Source organism: Coccinella septempunctata, chromosome 1 (genome assembly GCF_907165205.1).
Source record: "Coccinella septempunctata chromosome 1, icCocSept1.1, whole genome shotgun sequence".
In the NCBI taxonomy this organism is placed as follows: Eukaryota; Metazoa; Arthropoda; class Insecta; order Coleoptera; family Coccinellidae; genus Coccinella; species Coccinella septempunctata.
In genome coordinates this window covers 3,787,315-3,814,548 of record NC_058189.1, presented here as the reverse complement: position 1 = coordinate 3,814,548, position 27,234 = coordinate 3,787,315, and the positions used below count along the sequence as shown (strand labels likewise).

The following is a 27,234-nucleotide window of genomic DNA, read 5'->3' as shown; positions in this document are numbered from 1 at the left end:
CTTGAAATTCAATAAAATTTCTTCGAGCTTCTAGGGGTTGTATTTCAGCCATCTTGGATATTTTATATAGACAATTTTTGGTTAAAAGACTTATTTTGATGGGTCCTACCTTGTGTCTAAAAAACAGCCACACCTTCGAAAACACCTTGTATATTCAACACAATCACCCTGTATCTCGAAAATGAAACGTTTATGGGACTTTTCTTTCTTAAAATCAAAAACGCGTGAAGTATAAATGAGCAAAACGAATGGACTGAGGAGCTAAATAGTGCAAAACCAGAACTTCCGATTGAAACCAATATAGGAACGAAATGTTCCTATATGAAGTTGAATTCAATAACAGATGTAGTGTTGTAACTTGAACCTTTGAAGTTAATCCTGGATAGTATATCAGCACAATCAACATTATGATTGATCATCACATTGAAAATGAATGATAAAGAAGCAATAGTTCTACGCATCTCAAAACTTAAATGATTATTTCGTCCACAGAAAAGTGCCTTGTCCCATTCTTGAGGTGCAAATACTCGATCCAGGCTTGAAAATAATGAATTTCATAAATTTCCTTTGAATGATTTCCATCTTCTTCTTATGGCACTCATAAATAGGACTCCAAACAATATACTTCATTTAAGGTCCTTTCGTTTGCATATAAAGTGTAGCACTTTTGTACACTCGATTTTAGTATTCGTTTGCTGATTGGATTTACACCAGTGTAGAGGAGGTGTAGTCCATCTACATCTCCTTTTGACTATGTGTAGATAAACTACACTTCCTCTTCACTGGTGTAAATCAAATCGAGTGTAGAAAAGTGCTACACTTTTTATGCAAACGATAATCTCAAATGGCTCAGAAGTTGTTTATCACCGATTAATTCAAAAGTGACTTCTTTATTTATTATTATTCTTATGTAAGCATAAGCTGACATTCTAACCTTTTAAAATCTAAAGAAGTCACTTTCGAATAAATTGGTGATAAACAACTTCTAAGCTATTTATCTCAAAACTAAGCTGCATGGACTTGGTTCACTTCAGCTCTGAACCCCTCATTTATTGTGCTATTAAGTACTACTAACTTCTTTCACCAAACGGAATGGATCAAGTGTAGGCTTGTTTTTCTAGTATAGTAGCTCATTTCCAAGGTTGAAATGGTATATCCACTGCTTTTTTTATGTTTCCAGTAGTGGCATAGCTCATTATGAAAACTTAAATGGCTATATTTCTTTTATTCAGGTCGATTCGGAAAAATGGTAAAGGAAAAAAATCTTTCTTGCCACCTTAATAATCTACTATTAAATATATATTTTGAATTCAGCATTTGAATGGTAATTAACCGCTGCTTATGAATCAACCAGAAATCAGCGCATAAGAATCCTTTAAAAAAATTGAATCAATGGATCGCAATGCTTCATTGTACTTTCCATGAAGGGTCACGAAATTATGAATGACCCTTCCTCGTTATGTTTGAATTTAATCTATTCGAATTCTGCATTTCTACTTATATTAGATCCTAAATGTAGCCTTAAATATTGGACATTGCTATTCTGTACTATGTTCTATAACAATTTACGTACAGGCTCACGCCTCCTTGATTACTGTTTATACCTGTAGCTCGGAGATAAACTATATTATTATTATATGACAATCAACCGCTGCGTGGGGCTCCCGTCTGCATAGTATTTTGATATTAACAACCTGATATTCAACTATCGATCACCCAACATCCCATCAACCCTTTAACAAAATCAACCCCAACCCAGATTGTTGTTTGTTATCCACAGCAACTTCCGAATTGTTAGCTACCCCAATTCCCTCGACAGGGAGCAGATCACGGCCTGAGGCTGTACGGTCATCGGCATAACTTCCCGGCCATTATTACATTGACAGGGGTCAAGTCGGCAATCAACGAAGGACGTAGGTAAATGATTCAGGTTCCCAAGATGAGCTCCCTGAGGCGTCGAAAGGAGATTTCGATAAAAACGTCATATGGGTGACGAGAGCGAAAGAGGATTTCTGTGTCCTCTGCCGATGGAGGTAACCTTATAAGTTGCTTTTGATGAGATGCAAGGTTAAAGCGTATTCCCCTGGAGGAGGTAGTAGCTGAATATGAAGTCAGCTGGGTTACACCATTTTTGAATTTTTTTTTCGATATAGGTAGGGGAGAGTGGGGTAATTGGGAACGGCGGGTAATTAGGAACAGCTAGATAAAAAATACTTCCTCATGTGCGACCCTGTCTTCAACATTTTCAACGGATGCATCTAGCGATTCTCAGGGCGTATGTCAAAAGTTGCGACGATAAGTTGCATATTTCTTGTAACGGCGAGTCGAAGAATTGTTTTCGCATTTCAACTTTAATTTTTCCGTGTGTTATAACAGATGTAACTATCTTATTTTGAAGTTTAGATGTGCCATATTTCGTTGATTCCATACTGGTACTATGTGTTTTCTAAACCTACGTGATTTGAAGTTGAAAGAAAATGGATAAGTGAATGTCAGCCATTTTTAATTCTTTTGATAACTTGGGGTAATTAGAAACGATATCAGGTGGGTAATTGGGAACGCCCCTTATATCCCTTGCGTTTCCAATCACTTTTGTGCTGCTCTGGTTGATAGTTCAAAAATATTTTAACGTTGAAATGTGTTGTTTCTAGATAGCAAGAAATTATAAAAAGAAGACCGAAACGAAATATAAAAGTGAATATCCCCGCTGTGTTTTCGAAGATTTAAGAAACGAAAAGCTTACATTAAGCTGAGCTGCAACTGAGAGAAACAACAGTGGATACTTGATACTTTTGTGATATGTGCCATTTCTAATTATCCCATTTCATTTTCATTTGCCATGGGACTGTTCACAATTACCCCATAGGGTGTCGGGTAAATAGAAACGATAGTATTTTTTGTTTTCGTTGATATTTTTCAGGAAACGTTGATTTTTTATAGTTTTTTGTTTCCGATTAGTACATAAATGAGCAGAGTTCATTTTTTAATGGAAGTTTTATATTTTTATTGATTTTTTGTATAATTTTTCAGCGCTTGAAATTTAGTGTTCCCAATTCCCCCACTTTCCCCTATGCCTGATAAACTTTTTCAATTGTAAAATGAGCTTTTACAATAAATCACTGTTCTACAATTCTTTAGGGTTTTCACTCCCAGTCTCTGAAACAAAATCAATTAAAAATTGCAATATGTAATCGTTTTGCCCCTGCGTAAATTCTTGCACTTATTTGTCATGAGCAAATTAGATGGTCCGGTTCTGTCTTTGAAATTTCAGTGTTATTCCAATCCATCATGTGGTCTCCTGTATGAGAAGAACTATGGAGAGTAGAGAGAAGGAGAACGATCGGCGTACTAAAAATGTGTCTCTAAAAACGGGGAAAATAGTGTGGGGATTTAAACGTCAATTTGAAATGAACAGCCTTCATTTTATTTTTGGTTATGTGTCATCGTAGTTTTTTCATATGATTTTTCAAATACGTTTTTTCAAATCTATAATAAATATGAATTATCTGAATTAAATGCAGTAAAATACAATTCAAATTATAAAGGAGATTAAGTAATCAGCTTTATTCATTCATAATAAATGACTAGATCAATGAAATTCAAAAGATATCACTGGAAATGATACCAACGTATCATTGTTTATTGAAAACAGGATATTATGTTAGTTTGTTTAATGTAATCTACAAAATTAGGTATATACAGAGTGGGCAAAATTCGTTGTCTACTGAAGGAATCTCAAGAACTATAGCAGCTAGAAGAAAACGGATGATACATTCTCGAGCTCTTTTTTCTTTACTATTCCAAATCTGAAAACAGATCCAGCCGAACGGTCATAGATTTTGAGTTATGAACGAAAATTCAGAATTTGTCATTTTCAATGAAGCTGAATAACTCGCTTATTTGAACTCGTATTCGAAATCCGTTGTGACATTCTACAGGCACTTTTTTATGAGGAATTCGAATATGATATTAAAAAATTTTTCGATCCAGTCATTTTCGAGATACGACAAGGATTTCTGATTTTTCAAATGTAAACTATAGTTGAAAGTTGTTTCATCGTGCTGCAATTTTTTTGCTGATTTCAAAAATGTATCATATGTCGCTATTCACATGAATATAACGTAAGAAAAAAAATTCGATACTTTTTCCTGCTTTTCGATTCACTGTTGAATTTTCAGTAGGCTGGCGTAACCATAGCGACCGTTGAAAATGCATTATCGTTCGTGAACTTCACATAATTCTTCTGCGATAGGAATAACCGACTGACGAATAATTATTTCTTTTATATATCGAGATCGAGATCGATATCCTTTTAAAAAGATTAAAAGGTTTTCGTCCGATTATCAGAAGAAAATTTATTCAATTATCGTTTTTCTATTTATCAAAGAAACTTCAGTAATATTATAAATAAAATACGATAGCTATCTATAATTATAATTTTTACAGAGGTAAGATGATGAAAAATAGGTACTTCTGTAGTGTTCGAATTATGAACCTCGTAAGATAAGTATGCCAAACATCGCGAGAACAAACGATGGCAAATTAATCATCGAAATATTCATTCAGCAATCCGTGATTTCAATCATAGAAGCTCAGGAATGCATATTCAACGGTTGCTATGGTAACCCAGCCTACTTATAATTTATAATTCAACAGAGAATCGAAAAGCAGGAAAAAGTATTGAATTTTTTTCTCGTGTAACATTTATGTGAATAGCAACATATGATACATTTTTGAAATCAGCAAAAAAATTACAGCAAGATGAAAGAACTTTCCACTATAGTTTACATTTGAAAAATCAGAAATCCCTTTCGTATCTCGAAAATGACTGGATCGAAAAATTTCTTAATATCATATTCGATTTCCTCATAAAAAAGTTACTGTAGAATGTCACAACGGATTTCGAATACGAGTTCAAATAAGCGAGTTATTCAGCTTCATTGAAAATGACAATTTCTGAATTTTCGTTCATAACTCAAAATCTATGACCGTTAGGCTGGATCTGTTTTCAAATTTGGAATAGTAAGGAAAAAAGCGCTCGAGAATGTGTCATCCGTTTTCTTCTAGCTGCTATAGTTCTCGAGATCCCTTCAGTAGACAACGAATTTTGCCCACCCTGTACATTCGCAGTGAGGAATAGAACATAACAAGACAACAAAAGGTGGCAATCTCAGATTTACCACTTATTAGAGTAGATTCTGTTTTCAATAATAAGCTGAGAACCGTTACAAACCATATATTATGTTAGGCCAACAAAATTCTTCAAGAATGTCCACTTCTGAACCATGTAGTTTCATTGGTTAGATATTCCTATTCAGAAGAGTCCACTTCTCACGAGGGATGACAATTTCGATTCCGTTTATAATGAATGCATCATCTTTTTTGAAATCTGCATCGCAAAAGTGCTCTTACACAAATTGATTCCGAGTCGATTCGTGAGGTAAGGTTTTCTTCCAATTTTCTCTCAAAAATGCACTGTGATATTTTATCTCTTGTCCTTTTCTTTCCTATACCAAACCACTCTTACACTAGCGCACGTTTCAACATTTCACCATGGTCATATGTTGTTCTTTTATCGAAAATCTAAAATAATAATATTCTAACCCTCTGTCCCTAGGAGGACAGTTCACTCAGCCAACTTCAACCTGTTTAAATCAAAATTTCGCCATCCTGTGATCGCCAGCGCGGCTATTGGCAAGAACATGAACTAACTATTGGTACATATTTTAGGGGACAAATAATCTGAGGTCTCAAAGCAGCGATCGTTCACCTTCTCTCTACTCTCCATAATTAGAACACACATGATCTGCAATCTTCGCATTTTGTGTTTTGAAAACAGTACTTTTATGTTGAGTTTGGAACCATTTCTCCTCATTTTTCTGAAACTCCATTAACATAAAGAATGACGTTCAATAATTTGGTTGCTCTTGACGGTTTCCTGGTTGTTCCTGATAATCAATAGGTCCTCTCGTTTGCATAAAAAGTGTAGCACTTTTCTACACTTGATTTGATTTACACCAGTGTAGAGGAAGTGTAGTTTATCTACACATAGTCAAAAGGAGATGTAGATAAACACTCTACACTGGTGTAAATTAAATCAACAAACGAATACTAAAATCGAGTGTAGAAAAGTGCTACACTTTTTATGCAAACGAAAGGACCAATTATGATTTTGGTTAGACATTTTTTTTTCTAAATTTAATATTGTTTCTCTATAGAATGTGCAGGGTATTGATCATTCCTAAAAAAGTTTTCAATGAAGTCAATTTCATTATTTCTAATTCCGGGTGTAGACGAAATCAAATGAGCTATATCATAAAGTGTTTTGACACTTATATGGTGATTGAAATAAAAAAAAATTATTTTTTATTTATTTATTGAAATACAACTATCATTCAACAATTATGTTGTTATTATAGTTGACTTATAACTAAGTTTTTGAAATTATTAAATGTACACTTTAATAATAAATAAAAATTTAAATATCTTTTATTGTATGTGTGTACTTTTTCGGAATACGCTAGTTTCGAAATAGATTCAAAACTATTTCGAAACTAGCGAAAACTTTTTTATTTATTCTGCTCTAATTCAATATAGTGGCATGAGCTAGAAATTTTTTTGATCATATCAATAACAAAGAACCCAAGATAAAATTCGATTTCTATTGTAATTTATTGAAAAATGGAAAACGCAGAGATCTGATTTCAATACTTTTGACACTTAATTGACAATACAGACGTGCCACCCCGTATGTTTCTTATTCCATAGTGATTATAAAATTTTCCCGATGCTTTTGTTTGGGGGACATCTTTTTACGTATATTTGAAGCTTGAACGAGCCAGCTGAGAAGGGCTGCCTCAACCCCTCAAAATTTAATAGGAAAGGAGGGGTTGAGTGATACTTAATCTGAGAGGTCTGGGAAGCCTCTACAAAACGTAATTTTGATGGACAGTTTTCGCCATTCGCCAAATATCAATTTTTTAGCTCTAATGAGTCACCTTGATTATTTTGGTTATCTTTGCAATGTATACTCTATTCACTTTTATTTAAGCAGTCGGTTGGCCATGGAAAATTGACACATTTCACTCTGTATAGTACGAAAATGTGAGGTTATGAAGCTTATCAAAACATTTTTGGGTTTTAAATCAACGCTGTGTTGCCCGTTCCACTTAAAAGTTTCTGTTATTACGTATTTTATCACAATGTCGAATCTCTTCGGAAAATATGTAACGAACATAATTGAAGTTTATACAAACTGATTGAAGGCATACCAAATCCAGTTATTTGCATGGAAAATACAAGAGATCAGTATAATATCATAATATACACTAGCTAGAGGAGAGTTAATGTTCGTTATCTTCTTTGGCTAAAGTTTGAATACGTTACATCAGTTGTAGATTTCAAAAATATTAACCCGTAGATGAAATGCATATGATGCAGTGGTTGGGAATGGGTATCTCTCGAACGAATCGACAGATAATTACAAGAATGTTAAATTATTCAACAAAAATCATCTTGCATCTATATAAGTAAAAGGAATCAAGATAAACTTCACCTTTGAACAAAAATTTCACAGGAATAAACAATTAACAGGACAACTGGCGCGTATTTGTGGCTGTTCATCTTAATACATTGATGTAATAATTATAATTAGGTATTTATCGGTACCTTACATAACCTTACAATGTATAGGACGAGTCAAATGAAAAATAGAAAAATCAATTTTCGGGAACTTATCCTACGATGACATTCATCGAAAATCCTGCACTAAACTTTCCGCATTAATTCAGTCAAACATAAAATTCCCAAATGCCACCACTTTTTTGGGTCTCGCAATAGAAGGAAATTCTTTGTCATCCTCTTCATTCACAATCTTTCTGATTGTGGAAACAATCAGCTGAAATATAAGTCGTTTAGATTCGGATGAAATATTATATTATTATATTAATTCACTTAGAATGAATATGTTCGCTACCGTCTGACGTATTGTGGAATTTAGAGTATCAGGGTATAACTATTTGAATGAGCGGGCCTGAATTCTAAATAGCACTTCCTGAAACCCTGTCTCTTTTTTCAAACACTTTGGGCATTTTCGTAATAAAAATTGATAACAGTTGTGGCAACGACGTTATGACATTAACGACATTTCATGAGTGCCAACCTTACTCCGTTCTAGTTACAAAAACTTGAGAAAATTATTTCATGGCTAACCGACTGCTAAAATAAATGTGAATGGAGTATACAAGCCTATTTTTTTACAGACTTGAAAAATCTCAAAAAAAATCACTTTCTCGAAAAACTTTAATTGTTTTATCATGCTTACAATCAAAAAAATTATCTGCTGAGATGGAACACTCTGTATATACACTTATTTAATTGTTATTCGAAGAAACAAATTCCTCTGCCAATAAAATCCTCTAGTTTCTTCAAGAAAATATTACCGCCGTTCCAAAGGCGCGTTCTTAACGCCGATTTTCCGAATTCAGATCTGGTTCGCAGTTCCTTTCGCTTTCTTTCCTACGGCCCCTAATTCAGCGAAGACACAAATGTTCGGGAAATTACACGATCGGGCGACTTGATGATAGCCCTCATGTTCCGCTTCATTAAACATTCGAAAAGTGGAAAAATATTCGAATCCGCCTCGCGAAAGGGGAAAAGTTGGATAGTTTTTCTTGTAACGTGGAGCGGAATTATAACTTCGTCCATAAAATGAACTTCGGTAAGTAGCTTACACGGGGAACATTCATTTTCCACCTAGTGGATGAACTTTGGAGACGGCACACCGACTGTGAGTTCGCGCTCGCCTTGCTTTATTGTCAAATGTCCTATTTGACTTTCTCGAGGTTCGTCGAATTCAGATCGTGGTCCTCGATTTCGTTGGATGTATAGATTCGAAATCTTCATGTTCTTGGGGCATGAATTCGTACTACTCGTAGAAAATATCAGACATATCTTGACTTGAAAGGGACGAAAGAAGATGTACAGGGCATCCAAAATTGCTTGATGATTCTGGCTGTTTCTAGTAGAGTCATTCGGGGCAACTGTGCGCACTTTTACCTTTCAAGCCATACCCTGTTTCAAATGTTGAAGCTAGGAAAATTAAAACATATTCATAAGATAGAGAATTTTCTAATCTATAAGAAAACATCAAAAAGCAAACAAACAAAAACGTTTTCTTTCCGCAAAAAAAGAATTTAATAGAGAAAGTCGGAGTGCGTTCACATGCCCCGTATTGCGGGTAAGTGTGCGCACCCTCACGAGGTAAGTGAACGCAGTGCTTAGTGAACCACACAATCAAAACAAATTACAAAATAATGTCATCAAAATGTTACAATATTAGAGAAATGCTGTTTATTGTCAATACAGAAGCGCCTTTTTACAAGCAGCGCATTATTGTTCGTGCCACAATTCTTGGTGAACACAACACTTGATACATTCCCCTGTTGGTGGCTCTTCATATTTTTCTGAACAAATAGGACAATATTGATCGAGTCTTAACCAAGAAAATCAACAATGTCATAATTTATTCCACACTGAACTAATACACATATAATGAATCTATGCGCACACTTACCCGCTCACACTTTCCCCAGTAAGCCAAAATTTGAATTGACGTTCTTATAGAGTTGAGCAGCTAAGAGAACCTATAATTTTTTATTATATATTTAGATTAATATGCCCATGATCGAATAAAATATTGTTTAACACTGAGGGACTCGGAACTTGGACCTGGCAGAATGTACAGAGATGCTAAAAATTAACAAAAAAACTAGTGAATTTGATTGATTGCAGATAAAAAGTTAAAGAAACCTGGCACGGTGCACTCCTATAAAAAACTAATATGGCGATTCTGCGCCCTTGCTTCACCCAAATGAACCCCTCTTTCATACATTGCATAGTCGAGATATACGCACTGCGCACACTTACCCACTGCGCTCAGTTACCCCGAATGACTCTATGTCTACACTAGATTGGGAAAAACGTTGAGAGGAGTCATGGGCTCTATTTTCCTGAAAAATCCTTTAGTGGAAACAGTTTCACGATGTCTTAATTTGTCTTAAAAATATAACCAAATCTTTATATTTTGTCGATTACGAAAAGGTGTTATAACTTCTTTATTTCTGGAAATACCTAAAAACAATAAAACCCTTCTACAGGCACTTTCCACTTGTAATATGACACTAGGTATATTCAACTTTTTGACACAATCTGCAGTTTGCTAGCTATAAAGATAACCTATCTGCAGCATTTCCAATAACGAACTATTCTCTATAAAAATTATCATTAAATCCGAAAAGGAAAATCTGAGAGTTCCAGTTAATAAACGCTAACTTAGTATTACAGCACTATAAACAAATGAGTTTTAACCATATTACTACATTTTTCTTCGATAAGTTTCCATAATGAAACTATTTTGTCTTTGACTCATGCAAATATTTCAACAGTAAAGTTTTGAGGTAAAAATAAAAAAAAATTGAATTTTATAATGAGCTGTGTCACCCTTAGACAAACAATAGTACCTTCAGCATAACTAGCTAAATATGTGACACAACAAAACTGTGGAGATTTCAAACAGAGTTGTACTCAGCCAAAGTACGCAATTTTTCAAATTTCACAGATAGTTTTTAATTTTTCAGCATCAAATTACTCGAAAACGGCGCATTATAGGAGAACATATATGAAGAATACTTGTATTTTACAAAACGTTCAAATATTCATTAGAAAGCGTCGAACTTAGTTTCAAGAGTTGTGTTCTTTGAATTTTTGGTATTTTATGGTACGTAATGGTCGTAATAAGAAAACTGGAAGACGTGGGTAATATCTTGTGTTCGAAAAAGATCCATTCAATTAATGAAAAACTATATTCCGAAATTCATTTCATTCGACAAAAACCATTTGTGACATACAATGAAAAAATGAAATGTATCTGTATCTTTTGAACCGAGCCGATTCGGAAAAAATGGTGATAAACAAAGTGTTTCTTTTGACCTCAATAATCTACTGTTGAAATATTTGTACGAGTCAAGGACTCACCTTGTATATAAAAAAATCTAATGGGCCTTATTATCCTACTGTAGTAGGTGAGTCGTACTGACAGGGTTTTTGGAAATCAGGAGGAGTTGCAATCCAAATCTGAAAACAGAACCGGCCAATCATTTCTAGATTTTTAGTTAAAAACCAGAATTGAGATTTTGACGATTTCCAAAAATTCTCATTTAACTTTTTTGTCTCTGAAGTTACAGATCTGAAACTTGATCCTTCTAAGGCACTTATAAGTAGAATCTACCGACAAAAGGTTTTTTCCAATTCGAAAATAATAAATTCAAGAAAAGTTTGCATTCAAATGAACGAGTTCGCCTAATTAAAAAATAGCTATTTATGTAACAAGTACATAAATTAGGTCTTCATGGACGAGGCCAATAACTTGGGCAAGTCCATAAAGCCTAATTATGTACGAGTTGCATACGAAGCTTTATGTTCGACTGCAATGCAGAAATTTTATTTTCTGAAATGGCTTATTACTGAAAAACATTACTGTGCTTTTGAATTTCTTACCTTAGTAACCAGCGACCTTAGCAACCTTAGTAAACACAGTTGTTTACTTCCTTAATTTTATGACAAACGTCATAATAATCCAAAAAATGGATAGTGCTGGAGAAGAAAGCGTAGAAAATTTAGCCGTAAGCGACAAAGAATCTTTCTTACCCACTAAATCTAAAAGTGCTTATGAAAATATGTATGCGGCCTATAACAAGTGGTGTGAAACAAAGAAAATTGTAAAATCGACAGAAGACAGTATTGTCGCTTACTTCAATAGTGAATTGAAAGCTCAGAAAAGTTCTTCGCTATGGACTACATAGATGAATTGGAAAGTACTAAAATAAGTGTTGCCACCAGAATATTGGGCCAGGAAGTAGCTGATGCTAGCATCAAGAGTATTGCAGATCGAAAACTGTGCTTCCACTTCGAGCTCGACTTCCTCAGGCATGCATTTTTATAATAACAAAGAATGTGTTTTTAATATTCACTACCACACTAATTCTCAGAATAGTAATTCATAATTTTGTTTTTAGGTCGAAGTTCAATTCTTCTTCCTTAAATAAAGTGTTGTTTGCATCTTTTATATTAAGGGGAGAGTTCTTTTGAACTGGACAGCCCATGAACCGGACGCTACAGTTTTCTACTACACTCGATAGCAGTGTATAATTGTATTAAGATTCAGAATGAATTGTAATATACAATGAAATGTACCTAATACTGGCAGTAAGACGCAAGTCGTTAGCCATTTGCTATAGCAATAAATTTTCTCTCTCTCTCTCTCTCAGTTTAGCATCCCTTACGTAAATCCCATTTTCGTAACATCCATCGAGATCTCTTGTAAAATGGCTGACCCTGTGCCTCGCGCCTTGTTTCGAAAATGGGATTTACGTAAAGGATGCCAAATCACCATCGAGTGTTTTAAAAAACTGTAGCATCCAATTCAAAGGAACTCTCCCCTACTTGACAGAATGATATTGACAGTTGAGTCCAATGAAGTGGTGTCCAATAAAGTAGTCAATTATGGACACTAAACGAATTCATAAATTAAGTGTTTATGATTCAGTCGAACATAAAAATTATTTTGAGCTCGTCAGTGGATTCTATGTGAAAAAGTCCCTGTAGAAGGTTCAAGTTTTAGATCCGTAACTTCAAAGACAAAAAAGTTATGAGAACTTTTGGAAATGGTCTAAATCTCATTTTTAGCTGATAACTAAAAAACGAAAAATTGTAGGAGGCTACGGTTTTCACCATTTTTTGTTTCTTTGAAAAAGAGCTTCGACATGTGTCATCCGTTTTCTTATAGCTGCTATAGTTCTCGAGATCCTCTCAGTAGACAACGAATTTTGCCCACCCTGTACATTTAAGGTCCAAGCAGCAAACTGTTATATAATATCCTCAGCACTCTAAGAAGAAATATTCCAGAACGTGTAATCCACCAATTAAGCTATCTAACTAAGATATACTGGGTGAGCCATTTGAAATAAGAAAATAGTTGGATGTTTCCGGATATAACCGGAAGTTGCACCGCCTCAGTGAAATAGCCCCCTCTGCGAATTGGCGGTGGTACTCGCAGAAAACCGCGCGAATCCCAGTCCCAAAATACCCGTCGACACCTTCGCCGATAAATAACCTGGACGTCGTTCCGCAGCATCCGACGTGCCCCGCCACTATCGTGGGAACGGTTTTCTCGATGACTTATTGTTTATGTTTCGGGTCAAATGCGTATTTATTTATTGCGGACCGTCGTCCCGTGATGCATCGCCCACTACGATGATTTATGCGGGCGGGGCGGGGGCGGCGGCGGCGGCGAAGTGGTTTGCGGCTGTCCTAACGCGGGATGACTTGAATTCCATATCGGGAACTTGGACGGTGGGCATCTGCGCCCCCGTAGCCGCCGAGGGCAGTGGCGGATTAGCAGTCTTGGCCGCCTTAGGCCCTTCGCCACGTACATATTCTGAAAGAACATTCCTTCTTGTAATAAATCTCAAAATTTCGTCTACCTCCATACAACGAAGTTTTAACTGAATCCAACTTTTTGGGAATTTTTCGAAGACCAACTCTGGAGTCTCGTATCTCACAGGGAAATTGTCCTAGATCTCAGTGTTATACACATTCTGAAAAAACATTCCTTCTCGTAATAAATCTCAAAATTTCATCCCTCTCGGTGCAACCATTCGATCTTGAAGGAGTTTTAATTGAACTCAACTTTTTTGGAATTTTTCGAAGGTCGGTTTTCGACATGCGTATCTCCCAGAAGAATCGTAGATCTAAATATGATACATTTTTCGAAAGAGCAAGTCTTCTAGTGAAAAATCCGAAAATTTAATCTACCTCGGTGCCATCTCAACGATGAAAATCTAAACGAAGGGTGATAGGCTCACAAAATTGCTTGGAAAAAAATGTTTCTTCTTGCCCTGCAAACCAGACCTCCACAGCTTTCACTACCTCCTCGTTGGAAGAAAATTTACGACTTTTCAAACTTTTTTTCAGTTGAGGAAAAAGATGATAGTCGGATCGAGCAACATCTGGACAATAAGGGGGGTGCTCTAGTAGTTTAAACCCTAAATCACGAATTTTTTGCATGGCAACATGCAGATTTGTTTGCAGGGGCTATGTCCTGCAAAAACAAAACAACTTTGCATAGCTTTCCGCGTCTTTTCTCTTTAATTTTTTCCCGTAGAGTGGTCAGTAATGTCGAATAATAATCTCCCGATATTGTTCTACCCTTATCCAAAAAATCAATCATGATTACTACAGGACAATCCCAAAAAACTGAAGCAAGAACTTTCCTAGCAGATTTTTGGACACGAAACTTTTTAGGTCTTAGAGAACCAGAGTGTCGCCATTCCATCGATTGTTGCTTTGTTTCTGGATCGTAGAATACTCAGGTCTCATCCATAGTAACAATTCGGTTTAAGAAGTCTACATCGTTTTCAAATCGAGCACAGATCGAACGCGATGCTTCTACCCTTGCACGCTTTTGGTCAACATTCAAACATTTGGGTATCCATTTTGCAGCAATTTTTCTCATGTCCAAATTGACGCGAACTATATGATGAACGCGTTCGTATGAAATATTCAGTACTTCAGATATCCGTTTCAGCCCAATTCGACGGTCTGATAAAATCATGTCATGAACTGCATCGATAATTTCGGCGACTGACACAGAAACTGGCCTTCCCGATCGGTCATCATCTTCAATGGTAAATTTACTTCTTCTTTTGAAGCTTGCAGTCCAATTTTTCACGGTCGCATACGAAGAACATTGATCACCAAGGGTTTTAAGCATATCTTCGTAAATCTGCTAACATCTTAACCCTTTTAAATACAGGTACTTGATGATGGCTCGATACTCCAATTTTTCGATTTTCACAATTTCGGTGGACATCTTTTTTCTTTTAATCTATTGCGTAACTCTGGTTTACTTGACCTCAAACTTCACACTGATACTTCTAATAAGTTAGTGTTTGTTGCTTGTTAGGGTAGAAGCCTTGCCAGCGCTGATTATTGAACCGGAATTCCCAATTGGATCAGACGAATATAACAGGAAATATCGCTTATGGAAATTTTCAGTTCTTGAAAAATGTCATTTCGAAGATGAACATCTAAACGAAGAGAGATGGGCTCACGAAATTGCTTGGAATAGATTCAGCATATTCGAAAACCCTTATTTGCATACCAATACGATTCGGATATCTAACACTGCTTACCAGAAAATCTAATTTTTGGTTTTTCCACTTTTCATTTTCTGCAGTGCAATTCCTTATTGAATAATGAACTGTTTGGTTTTCTGGAATCTTCGAAACAACTCCATTTCCTCTCTGAGTGCAATTCCCAGTGGCAGGAATTTTTTTGTCCCGGTTGGCCGACCCTTATAACTGGCCGCCCTAGGCCGCAAAGCAAATCCGCCACTGGCCGAAGGAAATGCCGAGGAAAGGCGGTCGAGTGTGAACTGATTCGCAAGATGGGAATTACAGGCGATTAGCTTTCATGGTCCGAGAGAATGCGAAATCTATGTTTCAGGTCGACGCATCCTCCGATGGACGACCTTGGAGAGGTCGCACATTTCGTTTTCATTGAAAGGAAAGCCTTTTCGAGAGGAATTCTCATTTTTGCAAGTCGCATTGATCAATATATCTAATCATCAGTCAAACAAGGAACTTTGCAAACAATATTCAAATAACCAGTCGATTATCATTTATAGGATGTATTGATATCTAGTTAGCCTAGACCCGTTCCATGCATAAAAAAAATATTGTGTTACCATAGCAATGAACAATAACTTATTAGAAATATCAGTGTGAAGTTTGAGGTCAAAAAAGTCGAATTGGGCAAAAACGGATATCTGAACGCGTTCATCATATAGTTCACGTCAATTTGGACATGAGAAAAATTGCTGCAAAATAGATCTTCAAATGTTTAAATGTTGACCAAAAGCGTGCTAGGGAAGAAGCATCGCGTTCGATCTATGCTCGATTGACTTTTTAAACCGAATTGTTACTATGGATGAGCCTTGGGTACATTTCTGCGATGCAGAAACAACGCAACAATCGATGGAATGGCGACACTCTGGTTCTCCAAGACCTAAGAAGTGTCCAAAAATCTACTGAAAAAGTTCTTGCTTCAGTTTTTGGGGATTGCCATGGAGTAATCATGATTGATTTTTTGGATAAGGATAGATGAATAACCACTATTCGACATTATTGACCACTCTACGAGAAAAAATTAAAGAGAAAAGACGCGGAAAGCTATCCAAAGGTGTTTTGTTTTCGTAGAACAACGCCCCTGCATACAAATCTCATGTTGCCATGCAAAAAATTCGTGATTTAGGGTTTGAATTACTGGAACACCCCTCTTATTCACCAGGTTTGGCTCCATCCGACTATCATCTCTTTCCTCAACTGAAAAAAAAATTAAAAGGTCGTAGATTTTCTTCCAACGAGAAGGTAATAAAAGCTGTGGAAGTCTGTGGAAGAGCAAAAAGAAACATTGTTTTTGAAAGGTCTAGAGACGTTGCAGATTCGCTGTAATAAATGTATCCAATTAAGGGGAGAATATGTTGAGTAATAAAATATTTTGACATTGAAATTTGGTTTGGTTCTATAGTAGACTAAGAACTTTCAATATATCCTCGTATTTCTGATATTGAAATAGATGCACTCATTTGATTTTGCCAATTCTCAAAACTGAAAATCAATGCATCACAAGTTCAGAGTGCTCTTCAAGGCCCCAAAATCCAAAGTAGTTTAACAATGTTTAATTCCCTCTTATTATATTTTGGATCAAGTATCAACCCCTGATAGAAAAATCACAAAGATTCCAGAATTCCAGTTCACCTAAAGGCCATTGTATTGAAATTTACCCATGAATAGCCAACGGAGCTTAGCCTTCTTTGCCCTATTGAAAGCTCGAATATTCCCAGTCAGTCGGCTAGCTTATTATGATGAGAACTGTGAACGTACCTCGATTGCGTGCATTACGTTGTTGGCGGACTCAAATTGCCGAATAGCCTCCTCTGAGTCCTCTAATATGAAACTCATTGCAGTACAGCTATATGGCCCTTAAATGTGATGCTACATTTTAACGAGTTTGAATCTGAGGACTTTCATCTGAATATCTATACCAGGCGCTCTAGAATATTGAGTTCAAATTCATTTATGAACATTATAATAGGTTAGAAATGTATGTACATTATGAATTTGCTGATCAGCTGTATGAGGAGGCTTAGCCTTGCTGATTCCTTGAACTGTCTATAATGGTGACATCTAAAAATAAGTGATATTGTGTTCAAAGCGAGGTTTAGAGATATACTGTGTTCCTTCACTTCTTCTGTTGTAACTATGAAAACTTGACAATTAAATGATATTTTCTTCATTCTCTTTCACATATACAAGATTTTGAGAATAAAGATCAAGGACAACGTTAAGATACAATATCTAACAAACAAGGGTCTACAGGACCAGAGAGATGGTGTGTCGAATAACGTAGGATTCCCTGAAGTATGAAAGCCCTATGGGCATTCGAGGAATTACCCCATGATATGATCTTGGGCCTGTTCCGATATTGCTGGTTTTACTGGCCAGTAATCGAATAACAATAGAACTCGAACGACTGGGCCAATAGGCATCGTCTCTGAAATACTGACAGTACTGTTCTGTAATATCGGAACAGACGGATTATAGGACAAGTGGCTAAGTATAAACATCAAACCGCAGTAGATGTTCACGAGAGCCTCTGTGGAGAGTAGAGTTCTTACCTTATTCAATGCATAATAGGAGCTGTTGAGTTTGCTACATAAGAAGAAACCTGGAACTGTCTTTAAAAGAGATATTATTCTGATGACAAAAGATTATTTCGCGATCATGCGCGTCATTGCGTGAAATAAATGCATAAATGCAAATTTGCGAAAATCACACGCAGATTAACTGGAAGATCATTTATGAATAGCAAAAACAGGATCCTGCCACGTGACATTGTGATCCCGGGTAGGTTTAATTTCTTTCCTGAATTTTTCTTCAAACCTTTCACATCTCGCGAATTATCCATTAGAAAACTATGATGTGAAAAGCATTTTTCATCAAGAATGAATGCGGCATATAAAAGTTCCATCCATTTTGATATTGATGCATTATATGTCAGTCAAAAGTCCTCATCAAAAGGAATATTATTTTGGATTGAATTAACAATGTTTAAGTTAGTTATCGTCGGTTATTCCCATCATCGGAAACTTTTTTATAAAGATTTTCGATCTATACATAATATAGATCTATCTATCTATATTAGTTTACTCAGCATCGTCCATAAAATATCTGTTATCAGCGGCTTCATTCAGCAATTATTCACTATAATTTTAATCATTTCCTCATTATATAGGATTGAATCTTACAAGAGAACACTATAGTGAAATTCCCATAGGTTTTCGAAGACATTTCATTTATAATCACGATAGAAACATTAACTCAGCCGATGAATTGCTCTTTGTCATTCGTTCAGCCACTTTAGCATCGAATTAAGAATTTCCTGTGTAACCTTATATGGGGGACGCAGGAAACCACAGGTACAAACATGGATTGTAATGTCATCAGACCGCTCGTTTTCTGAAGGATCAGATTGACGTTACATGTTACGGAATTTCCTACCATGCAAGAACTGAGTGAAGGCCCCTTTTGTATTTGCCTCTTGACGCCAGAGGATCAGCAGATTGCCATTTTATTATTTCATGGACCGTGACTACCTCTGGCATTGTTGGAGACAAAATGTGTCTGGTTGGTATGTTTATGCATAAGCCACATGAAAATAAGAATTAAAACAAGGTACAGGTTGGGTAACATACTTAACAGGGTATGAAATGATTCTGACTCATTATGTAAAAGACTTCTCTAGAATTTCACTTGTCATGTCATGAATACCACCCTCATGGTGAACTTCGATAATAAAAATAAATAAATAATTGTTTTGCACTGAAAAATTGAAAATGAAAATAAGAGATTGTAGAAAATTAAAATTTTAATTCCTGAAAGTTTTTAAAAATATGAATTTGCTCTAACGATATGACAATAAAAAAATTCATACAAATCCTCTCAATTAAATCATTTAGCGTCACCTTTTAACACGATAAAACTCAATGTAATATATTCCATATGTATTTCCAACTTTATATCTGCCATAAAATCATATTTCGCTGTGCACGAATGAAAAAGTCTATTATTCCCAATATGCCCAAGAAATTTATTGGTTAATTATGTTAGTATAAAAGAACATTCATTTTTAACGGTACTATCGATCATAGCCATTTTAGGAATTACTGAAATCGTTAAACAGTTGGATTTGAGTACAATCATTGTCCAATTATTGTTTTGCATATACAGGGTGAGTTTTTGACTCGTACAAATATTTTAACAGTACTTTCTTGAGGTCAAAATAAACACTTTTTTTCTAAACTATTTTTTTCGAATCAGCTCAGTTTGAAAGACACAGGCTGTTGAAAAACCATAAAAAAATGTTATTTTAGGTTCTATCCCCTAAACAGTTCTATCGAATGGAATGAATTTCGGAATATAGTTTTTCATTCATTCGATGAATATTTTTATAACACAAGATATCACCCACGTCTTCCAGTTTTCTCATTATGACTATTACGTACCATAAAAATACCAAATATTCAAAAAACCCAATTCTTGAAACTAAGTTGGACGTTCTCTAATGAATATTTGGACGTTTTGTAAAATGACAGTATTCTTCATATTTCCTCGCATAATGCGCCGTTTTCGAGTAATTTGAAGTTCAAAAATAAAAATATCTGTGAAATTCGAACAATTGGGTACTTTGGCTGAATTAAACTCTGTTTGAAAGATTCACAGAGGTGTAGTATTACAGATTTAGCTAGTTGTTCTGAAGGTAATTTTGTTTTTCCAGAGGTGACACAGCTTATTAGGAAAACCTAAAATAGCTTAATCTTTTTATCAGGGCCTAATCGGAAAAAATGGTATAGAAATAAAGTGCTTCTTTTGATCTCAAGAACCATATTAATACGAGTCAAAGACTCAGCCTGTATTTGATGAGAACGGTCAACATTTTCAAGGTTTCGTTCATCGGAAGAAGAAGGCAACTTATGTTTTTTTCAGACTATAATGTCTGAAAAAATTCCACAGTTCTGGGCAGTTACAAAGAAAAATATTCATATTTCATCATACAACTGTAATTCTTTGAAAAACTTATTTTTTGAACTTTATGGTATTTTTTAATGAAATAAAGAATTCCCTCTGATATAAAGAATCTCTGAATAAGATAATTGCTATTTCTATCAGCTATTCCTTAAATATTCATATCAATAAAAATATCAATAAATCACCAAATATCAAGACATCAAAGACCAAGGGTGCAAGCTGGTGAGATGATCAGCTACCATAAATCGGAAAAAATGAAAACAGGCAGTATTTTCTCCCATCTGTGATTGTCGAATTTATTTTCAAACGATTGGATTGGACTCGTTGAGAGAGAATGCATATTCTAATTTTATTCTGTCCATTAATATTTAAGAGGTACTTCAGGATAGGATGAAGATTAGGTAGTGTTCGCTAATGCGCTAATTCACTCGATGGTTTTGGATTTACAGCCAAAATTTCAAAAAATACCGATCGAATTCAATTGAACTTATAAACCGATCCAGTTTTTTGTGAAATCATTAAAATTTTTATATGGAGTACGCATAAACGCGGTCATCGATTCCGTGATGGCTAGAATCATTCTCTTCGAGAGTGCTTGAGTGGGTTAGGGAGGCGTACGCACGCATATTACCCCGGACACAAATGAAAATTTGTTCTAAAGGCGTATTCTCGAAATTTCTCATGGCCATTTCATTCGCTTTCACGCTGAATTATTACGAGACGTGGTATTATTGTCCTTGCCGTTTCTATATCTCCGGATGATGTTGGCAAACATCACTTCAATTTACCAGTTGTTGGCTGTTTTTGTTTCCTCAGTGCTCTGTGATTGCTGTGCGTAACGATGGAATAATAAGAGTGGGCTACTACAAATCACCAGGCAATTAGTAGGTGTACTGACTGCTTCGTTCACCATGTACAGATAAAGATGGTTCTCTTGTTGATAGTGGAACAGCGTTAGTGTATTCGAAACCCTTATGAAACATTTCTTATAACACAGAGTGAATACTCGACTTCATGAAAACAAAAACTAAATTTTCTGGAAAGTTGATGAATGAAATCATTTCGGAAAGATAAGCACCATAAACTCATAGAATCCCATTTTTGAAGTGTTGAGTAACAATAAACAGTGAAAAGTCTTGAAAACACTTCTATACTTTTGGAACCATATATTTATATCATATAGGTGACATGTTTCGGCCTTTTTCGGCCATTATCAAACCATGAATATCTAAAATGTAAGAAACAATGGAAGATTAAAAAGACGCAAATAGAAATGTAAATATAAAATTTGTAGGTTACACATTGGAACGAATAAATAAACAAATGAATAAAAACAACAAAACGAATAAAAACCTTACGATTTTTGGTTCCAAAATTGTCATGATAGTCAGCCAAACTGATAAATTTTGCAATCTGCCATATTACGGAAATATTTCTCATAAAATAGCAAGGGTCCTGGGTAACCTAGAGAATACGAAGATTGCCTTTAAATCTAAGAATACTTTACAGCAATACCTAATCAAAAATAAAACCCCTGTGGACAGCCTTGAGAAACCAGGAGTCTACAGACTCGAATGTGGCGATTCGGAATGCAACGCTGTATACGTGGGCAGAAGCGGAAGGTCAATTAAAACTAGTACAAAGGAACATCTATATAGCCTAAAAAACCCTAACAACAATAAATCCATTTTTGGTTCACACCTTCGAGATGAAGAACATTGCTTCGATATTAACACCAATGTGAAATTGTTGCATCATTGCGACTTCGGGTTCAGGCAGGAGATACTTGAAGAAGTCGAAATATTTAAACATATGCGGGACAACCGATATAACACACTCAATGCAATGCTAACTAATAATATAAAAGAAACATATAAATTAATATCACCTAGCACACGAGATTGATGAAGAAGATGATTTTTATATCTGTTATGTGTCCGTGTTCGGAAGATTTAGTTTTGTATTACACCCGTCTGCCTGACGTTGATGTGTCACCTTTCAACTTTTGACGGTCGACCTGATGTGTCTTTGTTGTTTTACTGTTTATGAGTAACTATGTTTAATTGTAACTTCACTTGAAACTAAGAGCTTATATATTTTTACTTGGATGACTGACTATCATGACAATTTTGGAACCAAAAATCGTAAGGTTTTTATTCGTTTTGTTGTTTTTATTCATTTGTTTATTTATTCGTTCCAATGTGTAACCTACAAATTTTATATTTACATTTCTATTTGCGTCTTTTTAATCTTCCATTGTTTCTTACATTTTAGATATTCATGGTTTGATAATGGCCGAAAAAGGCCGAAACATGTCACCTATATGATATAAATATATGGTTCCAAAAGTATAGAAGTGTTTTCAAGACTTTTCACTGTTTATTTTATTTAAGATAAGCACCATTTAAGGTTTTTATTTCAGACTGGCGCATTCGGCAATTTGAAACACATAAGGTGGATCCAAAATTATAGAATGTTGAGTAACTACCTACGTGATCAAAAAAGAAATTTTTTTATACTCAGCAATCTTCGATATAACTGAAATTTGAGTTTTTTCACCTATAATATTTCTCAACCTGAAAGCTCCAATTACTGTTGTTATATCAGCGCTAATGACAGAATTGGATAGCTAATTAGTTTTTCTTTATGTAACTTGAATGAACCCTTAAGGTCCTTCCCTCGGTCCTTCCTGAGTTTTCATTCCAAAATTTTTCAGTATTTTTCCTTACTTGGTACTTGATATATTTCACACATTCAATAGGATCAGTACGAAGGCTTAGAAGGGCCACATAGTATTTTAAAAATATTTTTCGCTAAATTTTGAGTTTGAAGGCAGAAATTAGTGAAATTCCCCTTTCCCTCCGCCTAGATACTGAAGTCGACTAATTTTCGAGCAAGAGACCATCAAGCAACATTGAGCTTCCCAAAAGAATTCTGTGGTTACGCCAATGTTAGAATCATAGGTATAGCATTTACATAGCTGTAGCTCTTGAACTTGAATGTGAATTACTAGAAATGAATTACTGGGAAGACAATTAAAAATTTATAAAAAACTTACCCATCAGTATGAATGCCAAAACATTCACAATAAGCCCCTCCCTATCTACATTGGAAGGAATCGTATATGGAAGTCTTTTTCGTTGTCATTGCTGGAGCTGAATTTAATCAATACAGCTCAATGAACAATGAATGCAAACTTCAATAATGTATACTTATAAATATACAATAGACTCCTCATTTGTCGGTCATTCTAGGAAGATCGATATGTTTTTTACCCTAACAGGAACAACAAAATTATTAGCAATTCAGCCCTCTAACAGAAAAGTCATATAATATTCCGAAGTGAATAATAAAATATTCATAAATCCGTATAACTTTATAGCAATTTCGGTGTCTTTTCCATGTAAATTTCCATGTAGACATGGATAGAAATTAACGCTTTATTATTAAATCGCGAGTCATTGAACGTTATAAAAGAAAGAAATATTTTACGCTCCATAAAATTAAACGACAACATTAATCGGAGAAGTCTGTGTTTCTGACTCTGTCTCATCTGTATCGTAAACAGCTCGTCAAAAGTTAAGGATATTGAATTAATTTATGTTTATCTCCAGAGAAACCCATTTCTTTTGAATATCTTTTTAAATATCAATCTGAAAACAGAGTATGACACGTATATCAGTGACGGCCTAGCATCTTCTTTCCGAACTTTATGTACAGAACAGCGGTTCCTACGTATGTGTGGACGTGTTCACACTCATACTCGTCGAACATCAGAAAAACGGCCATCTGTGTACTCGTCAGTAAAGATAGTACGTATCGCCAGTGTTTCCGCCCCATTGCTCACTCTAATCTTTGACGCTTGTGTTCCCGAGAGAGTGGAACTATTCCTAACAAGCGTTTCGATGTTAGATTGACTTCGTGGGGACGCCTTATTACTGAACCAAGGGAAATTAGTACCTGTTGCATCTCGAAGACTTTGACTGGCCATTCTGCAAGTGATGAAAAAGTTGAAAAAAGTTTGACGAGTAAAATAAAAAATTATAAGTTAAGTTACTACAAAGTGGTAACAAGAACAGGAAGCTCAACCTTAACAAAATATACTTTGTGCGAAGACTTGATTATTCAATTATTGTAGAACTTAGCTGACTTGCTGACTGAAGCTAGATTTACCAGATCGTGATAGATTTTTTCAAAGAACACAATAGTTCATTACACATATCTCAATCCAATCTCCCTTCTACTATACTCCATTCACTTTTATTTTAGCACTCGGTTGGCCATGGAATTTTGACACATTCCACTCTGTATAGTACGAATATGTGGGGTTATGACGCTTGTCGAAACTTTTTTGGTTTTAAATCAGCGATATGTTGTCCATTCTACGTAAAAGTCTCAGTAATTACGTATTTTGTCACAATGTCGAATCACTTCCTAAAATATGAATTCGAAAATATGTGATGAACATAATTGACATTTATACCAACTGATTGAAGGCATATCAAATCTAGTTATTTGTATGAAAAATAGAAGAGATCAGTTTTTAAATATATTTATTTTTGCTATGGAAAAAAATTGAATTATTGACACACAATATGCAGTAGCTTGAGGAGAGTTAATGTTGGTTATCTTCTCCGGCTAAAGGTTGAATACATTTCATCTGTTGTAGATTTCAAAAATATTAAGCCGAAGATGAAATGCATATGATGCAGTGGTTGGACATGGGTATCTCTCTAAGTAATTGGCGGATAATTGCAAGAATGTTAAACTCTTCAACAAAAATCATTTAGCATCAATGAAAGTCAAAATAATTAAAGTGAGTTCTAAATAGCAAGAGGATTCACCTTTGGACTAAAATTTCACATAAATTAACAATTGACAGGACAACTGCCTCGTATTTATGGCTGTTCATTTTTAGTACTAATAATAATAATAATATTAATTATATATTTATTGATCCCTTAAATCATTTACAATGTATACGACAATTCAGGAAAAATAGAAAAATTAATTATCTGAAATTTATTCTACGATGATATTAATCGAAAATCCGTTATTAATTTTTCGCATTTGTTCACCCTTAAATGAAATTCTCAAATGCCACCACTTTTTTGGGTCTCCCAATAGAAGGAAATTTTTTTGTCATCCTATTCATTCAGAATCTTTCTGATTGTAGAAACATTCGGCTAAAATATAAGTCGTTTAGATTCAGATGAAGCATTATATAAATTCACTTACATTGATTATGTTCGCTACCTTCTGATATATTGTAGATATAAAAATATCAGGGTTACATACTATTTTAATGAGGGAACCTGAATTCTAAATAGCACTTCCTGAAAGCATGTGTTTTTTCTCAATTACTTTTGGCATTTTCGTAATAAAAATTGATATTAGTTGTGGCAACGGCGTTATGGCATTAACGACATTTCATATGAGTGTCAACCTTAATCCGTTCTAGTTACAAAAACTTGAGAAAATTGTTTTACGGCCAACCGAGTGCTTAAATAAAAGTGCATGGAGTATATATAAGATCAAATATCAGTGACACGCACCACATAATTTTTCATATTTATTATATGATATTGGGGAAAAACTGCTTTTTTACGTATTCTCATATGGTGAATTTTTCTTAAAATAATCTGACAATTATCTCCCTTTAGTGTAATAAAGCAGACCATTCAATCATTTCCATCCTGATGTTGCCATCATGCTGCCTTTCAAGGTGTCAGATAGGGTAACGGTTGAAATGGCCGAATTCACGAGGTAAAAACGGGATATATGCGTTGCTGAAAAATCCACCTGATATTTAATGGAACCCATTCTTTGGATCAACTAACCTGTCTGCGATATTTTGCGTTCGTACCGCGTGTGCTTCCATATCCTATAAGCCTATACGCCGAGTGCACTTACTGCGACACGATTCAGTCTAGCGGATATAAATGGATCCCGGAAAACAACACATGCAACACATTAAGGACTCATCCTGCGTGCTCAGTACTGAGGTCGTCTTCACCTCCATCTACCGACAAGATAGGCCTTTCTTTCCATTCTTGCTGTCTGAACGGAACCGTAAACTGAGAACAGCTAAGGGGGCAGAGAGCATCAGTCTTCTTGTATTCGGAAAGGCGGTCTGGAAAAGGTTTTGTCAGCTGTGGAACATCGTAAAATGGTTCAGACATATCAATCTAGAATAACTGCACTAGAAAAAATTTAAGAAAGCTGATTTGAGTTGTGAAGAAAATGGAGAAAGAATTAGATGATAAGGAGAAATCGCTAAAATGAAATTCAAGAGTAAAATTTTGTTGATAGTAGAAGGTATGAACTTAATCTGACCTACCTTCTCTAATGAATATTATCTCTGATTACAATAAAGTAACAAATTGATTATTTTTATTATGAACAGGAGCATATCGATAACGGCGTTCGACTTGAAAGCACTTATACAAAAAAAAGTACTGATAAAACATTCATGCGATCCATTTCCATGAATTTCATATTTACATCTATTGCAGCTATACCAGCGGCAAAATATATAATAAGAATAATCAGTATCGATCTGATTTTCGTGGAATTTTCATGCAGACAATTTTTCGCCATAACAATAATTTTGTTTAATATTTGAATAGCTTCCACGGAGAAAATTCGGACAATAATTATTTAATTTAGTTATCTAACAGGGGTATTTGAAGGTGAGGCTTTTTTCAACAGAAGGCAGAACTGGTCAAAATGCCAAAGTTGAAAAAAATTTAAAAATGATTGCTGAAATAGATTCTAATACGACCCTAGACGGTTTGTTAATTGAATCATTGTATAAAGACCACATACAATGGTTGAATTATCGCGAAGCAGTGGAAAAAAAACTTATCTCCTGGTTCCACATTGTGATTTCGTTTAGGATATAGTAATAAAAGTAATAAAACGATTTTATGAAATGGCTCATTTCGATACCAACTGACAGAAGAGACTTAGGACAAATGTGTAAAGAATAGAATAATACTTCGAAATCTTACAAAAAAATTCTTCT

At 35.0% G+C, this 27,234-nt stretch overlaps 1 protein-coding gene and 1 long non-coding RNA gene across 10 annotated transcripts in view; both read left to right on the top strand.

Moving 5' to 3' along the window:
- The window catches only part of LOC123322654 (hemicentin-1), a 637,965-nt gene that overhangs the window by 435,258 nt on the left and 175,473 nt on the right, over window positions 1-27,234 (top strand). The window lies entirely within an intron of this gene.
- Window positions 21,604-22,578, top strand: LOC123322659. The gene is made up of 2 exons (XR_006539196.1): window positions 21,604-22,351; window positions 22,482-22,578. It is a non-coding gene; the product is annotated as an uncharacterized LOC123322659 (long non-coding RNA).